We start from the raw sequence: 6684 nt of genomic DNA, 5'->3' as shown, positions 1-6684 counted from the left end.
TTTTATAAAGGAAATCACAATTAATGTATATATTTAATATATATTTATAGTTTAACAAACAATCCTCAGTAGCACATTGGCTAAATTCTCTTTTAAAACTAAATTTTTGGGTTCAAATCTTGTAAGTTGATCTTTTGGTTCATAAAGAAAACTAAATTGATGTATATATGGAATATATATATGTGGTTTAACAAACAATCCGTTGTAGCACATTGGCTAAATTTTTCGGAAACTATGAAATTTCGGGTTCAAATCTTGGTTACGGAAAACTTTTGCTTCGTTTTTGTTATTTTGTTTTGTTAAGGAAATCATAATCGATGTATATATCCAATATATATTCATTGTTTAACAAACAATCCTTTGTAACATATTGGTTTAATTCTCTCTGAAGTCTAAATTTTTGGGTTCAAATCCTGAACTTGTTCTTTTGGTACATAAAGGAAATTAAACTGATGTATATATGTGTAATATATATTCTTTATTTAAGAAACAATCTGCTGTAGCACATCGGCTAAATTCGTCTTTAGAAACTATCAAATCCGGGTTCAAAGCCCGACAGCGGAAAACTTCTGTTTCTGTTGTTTTATAAAGGAAATCACAATTAGGGGGTGTTATCGGAGAGATGATTTTTAAATCCATATGGAATTGTAAATTCTAAAAATCAAAACACATGGATTTTTAAATAACTTGTTTTATCCTTGGATTTGAATCATTCTATTTTACACTATCAAATCCAATCAAATTCATTTAAAGCATAATGTGGATTTTGAAATCTAAAAACAAATCATTAAATGAATAATATGAGATTTTAGTAAGTATTTGTAAATCATAGAACCAATAACACATAATTTTGATAAGTATTTCAAAATCAATGATTGAATAACACATGATTTTTATTTGGATTTCCAAATCCATTAAAATCATAGAACCAATAAACCCCTCTTAATGTATATATTTATAGTTTAACAAACAATCCTCAGTCGCACATTGGCTAAATTCTCTTTGAAAATTAAATTTTTGGGTTCAAATCTTGTAAGTTGATCTTTTGTTTCATAAAAAAAACTAAATTCATGTATATATGGAATATATATATATATATATATGTGTGTTGTTTTACCTTAACAAACAATCTGTTGTAGTCCATTGTCTAAATTCTTCATAAACTATTCATATCTCGGCAACGGAAAACTTTTGCTTCGTTTTGGTTATTTTATTTTATAAAGGAAATCATTATTGATGTATTTATCTAATATATATTCATTGTTTAACAAACAATCCACTGTAACATATTGGCTAAATTCTCTCTGAAGTCTAAATTTTTAGGTTCAAATCCTGAACTTGTTCTTTCGGTACATAAAAAAATTAAATTGATGTATGTATATGTGTAATAGATATTATTTATTTAGCAAAAAATCCGCTGTAGTACATCGGCTAAATTCCTCTTTGGAAACTATCAAATTCCGGGTTCAAGGGCCGGCAACGGAAATTTTTTGTTTTTTTTTTGTTTTATAAAGGAAATCACAATTAATGTATATATTTAACATATATTCATAGTTTAACAAACAATCCTCAGTCGCACATTGGCTAAATTCTCTTTGAAAACTAAAGTTCTAGGTTCAAATCTTGTAAGTTGATATTTTGGTTCATAAAGGAAACTAAATTGATGTATATATGGAATATATATATATATATATATATATATATATATATATATGTGTGTGTTGTTTAACAATCAATCTGTTGTAGCACATTGGCTACATTTTTTAGAAACTATAAAATTTCGGGTTCAAATCTCGGCAACAGAAAACTTTTGTTTCGTTTTTGTTATTTTGTTTTATAAAGGAAAACATAATTGATTTATATATCTAATATATATTCGTTTTTTAACAAACAATCATTTGTAACATATTGGCTAAATTCTCTCTGAAGTCTAAATTTTGGGTTCAAATCCTAAACTTGTTCTTTTGGTACATATAGGAAATTAAACTGATGTATTTGTGTAATATATATTGTTTGTTTAACAAACAATTCGTTGTAGCACATTGGCTAAATTCTTCGGAAACTATGAAATTCCAGGTTCAATTCTCGACAACGGAATACTTTTGTTTCGTTTTTGTTATTTTGTTTTATAAAGAAAATCATAACTGATGTATATATCTAATATATATTCATTGGTTAACAAACAATCCTTTGTAACATATTGGCTAAATTTTCTTTGAAGTCTAAATTTTCGGGTTCAAATCCTGTAAGTTGTTCTTTTGGTACATAAAGGAAATTAAACTGATGTATATGTATACTAGATATTCTTTAATTAACAAACAATCCGTTGTAGCACATCGGCTAAATTCCTCTTTGGAAACTATCAAATTTTGGGTTCAAAGCCCGGAAACAGAAAACTTTTGTTTTTTTTTGTTTTATAAAGGAAATCATAATTAATGTATATATTTAATACCCTTACAATTAAAAGAAAACCGTTTAAAAAACTAATCTTAGTTTTGTAAGAAATTACAATCAAATGTCATTGAAAATAAGGCAAATTAATTCATTTACAAAAGGGGTAAAATGGTTATTTGATGATTTTTCTATTTGGATAAACACGTGGATCCTTTTTACCCAATAATCTAACCCGATTTCAGTTTCTTACAAATTGATGTATATGTGTAATATATATTATTTCTTTAACAAATATTTCGTTGTAGCAAATTGGCTAGATTGCTCTTTGGAGACTATGAAATTCTGGGTTTATATCCTGGCAGGGGATAACTTTTGCTTCTTTTTTTATCATTTTTTATATATAAGAAAACACAATTGATGTTTATATCTAATATATATTCATTGTTTAACAAACAATCTTTTATAGCACATTGGCTAAATTCTCTTTGAAGACTAAATTTCTGGGTTCAAATCATTTAAATTGATGTATATATGTAATATATATTCAATGTTTAACAAACCATTCGATTTAGCACATTGGCTAAATTTCTCTTTGGAAACTATGAAATTTTGGGTTCAAATCTCGGCAACGGAAATTTTTTGCTTCTTTTCTGTTAATTTGTTTTACAAAGGAAATCACAATTGATGTATATATCTTATATATATTCATTGTTTCACAAACAGTCCTTTGTTGCACATTGGCTAAATTTCTCCTTGAAGACCTAATTTCCGAGTTCAAATCTTGAAAGTTCTTCTTTTGTTTCATAAAGGAAATTAAATTGATGTATATATATAATATATCTATATATACATTTTTGAAGTACATTTTCGATTCTTCCTTAAAATTTAACTTATTTAAAACTTTATTTACAAATCTAATCCCTACATATTTGCACAAAAAACAATAAGTTATATACAGTATAGTTAATCGACAAAATAAAAAAATTTATAGAAATTACTTATTTCTACATAAATTCCTTATTAACTGCATATTTAGTTTCTATATATGTGTCTAAACATACAAAAAATCAGAGAAAATGAGAATTAATGTGCGTTCTAGAGAAATAAGGAAAGATATGAATTCCAGATTTGCAATATCGATATTCAGTGGACTCCACAAAACCATATAACATAAATCCGGTTTTGGTAGGTTTTTTAAAGATGAGAAGAAAGGATATAACGAGTTAGTGCTAACATAACGCCATTAAATCATAATAGTATTTATATTTCTGTAATATATATTCATAAAGTCGCTAAAATACACCAATAGAAACTAATTAGTACACCTACACCACTACACGACACTTTAATGGGATATTCCTTACCTACATAATAAACTAGGTTTTGAACTCACGCTATGCGTGGGTTTATTTGATATATTTTGATAAAAATTATATATGATTGATTACGGTAATAAAATATTATCTCATAAAAAAAATTAAAATTAGTATTAAGGAAAAAAAATAAATTTCAGATACACAATTTTTTAAAATATAAAAATCAGTTGTGTTATAAAATCAAATCTGATAAAAAAAATCATAAATTTAACTTGACGTGCAGGCGAGGCAAATCAAACTGATAACCTCACATATCCTAAACCATTTTCTTTGACCACCAGAAAAACGAAACAATTTTACAATCATGAATTTAATTCGTTTTCATATTTAATTGATCGCTACCACCTATGTTTTTGTGTTTTTTATTCAATGTTTTCTTATTCTTCATATTCTTTCTTGTCATTTTCATTGTCAAATTTTGTGTTAATTGTCATCGTAACTTTTACCGTTTGGTTCTTCGTTATACTCTTTTTCTTCTTCTTCCTCGTCAACTTCTTCACATTCTTCCACTGAAAAACCTTTTTTTAGACTACCACACAACTTGTTAACCCATCAAACTCCAAGAACAAAATCATTTCTTTTCTCATAAAATTTGTGAAATTCATGATTACCAGCATAGTCAACACATGCACCCAATTATTGACAATTTTATCCATATACTTATTTGGTTTTAGATCCACGCGTTTAGAAACTTCTCAAACCAAAATCCTTACTTGGTTTATAATATTTTAAAAACATAATAAAATATACTAATAATTATTTATTTAATATGAATCATATGATATATAGAAATATGAGTACACTATAAGAACATATTAATTATAAATAAATAATATCAATTATATTATATCATCAAATAATATCAACCGTATCATATTATCAAATAACCGTAACCGTATATAACAGTAACCGCTTGAACCGTAACCGTATTTAAACGTAACCGTTTAACCGTTTGTTAAACGGTTCTGGTTAAGGTTACAAAAATTTCTAACCATAACCGATGGTTAATAAACCTTAACCGTGACAACCGTAACCCTGGTCATGCCTATGTATAGCTAATAAAACATGTGTGTTTGTCGTCCATCTTTCTTCTTTAAACCTCAAAATTTGACTCAAACATCAAATTAAGGTCTTGCGATGTCAATCCTTCTTCCTTAGACCCAAAAATAAAAAATTAATGAAAGAATATCAACTCATCTCTAAAATCATACACAAAAATATGTTTTACAGCTCATAAGAAATAAAAAGCACAAATGTAGATAAATAAGATAATTTATGTTTTGCATCAATATTTCTAATATTTTAAACTTTTAAAAGGTTTCGAAATATAAAATTTGAACATTTTAAAATTTTTCAATATTTCTATTATTTAAAAATTATAATATTTAAAAACTTTTTAAAAGCTAAGACCTTTTAAAAGTTTCAATATTTATAATATTTAAACTTTTAAGATTTTTAAATATTATAATATTTTTTTGAAACTGTTTAAAGTTTTAATTTGATCAAATGAAAAAACAGATCAAACCAAATAAAACTTTTAAACTTGGACGCCTAATGTAACACCCGTGAACCTAAAACTGTGCGTTTTGGGTAAGGGTGTCGATCGACACCAAGGGGGTGTCGGTCGACACCAATGTTTTCTAGTTCGACCAGATTGATTTATTGATCGATTTGGTTCGGTTTGGTTTTGAGAAACCATTGAACCGGGTTACTTAAGCGGGTTTCAACGAAAAGAAGGGTTTTGTGAATTTTCTTTGTCGCCGCTTTGTTGTTTTTGAGGGAAAAAGGGAGAAAACATTGTTCTTGAGCTTTTGAGAGAGATTAGTGAGATTCCTTGCTGTTTCTTGAGAGATCCATGGCTAGAAACGTGTGGGAAGCTTGCTAGGAGTGTGGATTCTTTCATTGTTGGTCAGAAACTTCCTGCAAAGAGGTGAGTGCATGACCATGGCTAATCTAAGCCTTTGATTTCCTTGTTCTTGCTTGTGTGTTGTTGTTTGGTGTGTTTTCTTGCTGGGGATTGGATGCTACAGGTTTCTAAGGATATTTCCGGCTTGGGTTTTGAGTATTGGGCGATTTGGAGGAGGTTGGGAGCGAGATTCGACTCTCGGCTTCGAGCGGATCGCGATTGCAGAGGGAGTGTCGATCGAGACCACTTTGTGTCGGTCGACACCAGCAAATTGGGCACCGATCGATACTGTGGGATAGTGTCAGTCGACACCAAGGCCAGTGTCGGTCGACACTTGGCTGGTGTCGGTCGACACCTCCCTTCCAGCGAGACATGTTTGATTTCCTGGTTTGTATCTTTTGTTTGTTGTTTGTTTGGAACATTGGAATCACTGTTGCTTGTGTGTATAGCCCAGTAGATGGGAGGATTGCCTCACTGAGTGTTTATCAAATACTCATGCATCTCAATATGTGTTTGTGGTGTAGGTAAAGGCAAAGTGTGATCATGGAATCAAGGCAATGAAGAGGAGGATGTTCTAGGGACTCGATTTTATGTTGTCTGGCGTTGCTAGGTTGCTAGAGTTGAGTCTTTAGAAACATTGTTAGTTTGCCGGTTTCATGTTTCCTGATGTTTGATTATTGGATTGTTGTTATGGTTTAAGATTGGTTATTTATTTATTGGATATTGGTATTTGTTATTCCGTTGTTGGTTGTGATTGTGGTTAGGTGGCTAGTGGGTATGGGACCACTAGTTGTAGATTATTATTTATTATTATTATTTACTATTTATTATTTATTTAAAAAAAAAACGGGTTGGGTCATTTCAGTTTGGTATCAGAGCCCTTACGGTTCTAGGTTTGGGTTCACTAGGCTTTGTGTTGTAGATGTTTGGGATTGCATGCTTTGATTGATTATGTGAGTTAGTCAATTGTGTGTGGCATGGAGTCCTAGAACATCCTCTTCGAGCCTA

Source organism: Camelina sativa, chromosome 11 (genome assembly GCF_000633955.1).
Source record: "Camelina sativa cultivar DH55 chromosome 11, Cs, whole genome shotgun sequence".
NCBI classification, from domain to species: domain Eukaryota; kingdom Viridiplantae; phylum Streptophyta; class Magnoliopsida; order Brassicales; family Brassicaceae; genus Camelina; species Camelina sativa.
The sequence above is the reverse complement of the archived record's forward strand: the minus strand, read 5'-3'. Positions refer to the sequence as shown.